This window comes from Mastomys coucha, unplaced genomic scaffold, assembly GCF_008632895.1.
Source record: "Mastomys coucha isolate ucsf_1 unplaced genomic scaffold, UCSF_Mcou_1 pScaffold13, whole genome shotgun sequence".
Taxonomy (NCBI): domain Eukaryota; kingdom Metazoa; phylum Chordata; class Mammalia; order Rodentia; family Muridae; genus Mastomys; species Mastomys coucha.
Window position 1 is genome coordinate 66,717,445 of NW_022196895.1, and position 1,167 is coordinate 66,718,611.

The following is a 1,167-nucleotide window of genomic DNA, read 5'->3' on the forward strand; positions in this document are numbered from 1 at the left end:
TGTGTGTGTGTGTGTATGGTGTTTATCTGAGAGAAGTTGGGGAGTAAATATGGAGTTGGTAGGAGGAGTGGGGAATGAATATGATCAAGATAAACTATATGAGATTCTCAAAACCTAACAAAATACATTAGTAAAAAGGAAAATATTAAGGAAAAGTATTGAAGAAATTAAACACAGGAGGCAGAGGAAGGGAGGGACTTAGATGGGAGAGGAGAGAAGGAGGGGAAAAGGGGAATAGGATCAGGTATAGGGGTGCATGAGAGAAGCCCAGAGGACCAGGAGAATGAATGGAAATAAGCAGCCTCGGGTGGTAGGAGGTTGGGGAACCTTTTAGAAAGTACCAGAGACCCGGGAAGTGAGAGACTCTCGGAACTCAATGGGGGTGGCCTGCCCCAAATGCCCAACAATGCAGAGAGGGAACTGTACCTACTGGTTCACCTCCAGTAGACAGACAGGGCCACAAGTGGAGGGATAGGGTTACCAACCCAGGGTCAATGTTTCTGACCCAGAATTGTTCCTATCTAAAAGAAAAATGGAGAAGAGACCAAAGGAAAGGCCGTCTAATGACAGGTCCACTCTGGGATCCACCTCATGGTGTGGGGGGCACCAAGGCCTGATTACTGATATTAACCTAGCATGGTTGTCCTCTGAGAGGCCCTACCAGTAGCTGACTGAGATAGACACAGATATACCCAACCATTGGACTGAAGTCTGAGACCTCTATATGGTTGAATTAGGGGAAGGATTGAAGAAGCTGAAGGGGAGGGATACTCGGTTGGAAGACCAGCAGTCTCAACTTACTCATATCCCAGGGAGCTCCCAGAGACTGAGCCACCAACTAGGTATCATACACGGGTTGGTCAGAGGACCCCTGCACATGTTTAATAGAGGACCGTCTGGTCTGGCCTCAGTGGGGGAATCAGGTACTGAATCCTGGAGAGACTGAAGGCCCCAGGGAAGGAGAGGCCTGGTTGTGGGGAGTATCCTCTCAGATGCAAGGGGGAGGAGGAATGGGATGAGAAACTGTGGGAGGGGAGACCAGGAGAGAGGTAATGGCTGGAATGTAAATATATAAGATAATAATAAAAATAAACCAAGAAAATAAAGAAGTACCACCAACCCCCTCCAAAGAGAGAGAGAGAGAGAGAGAGAGAGAGAGAGAGAGAG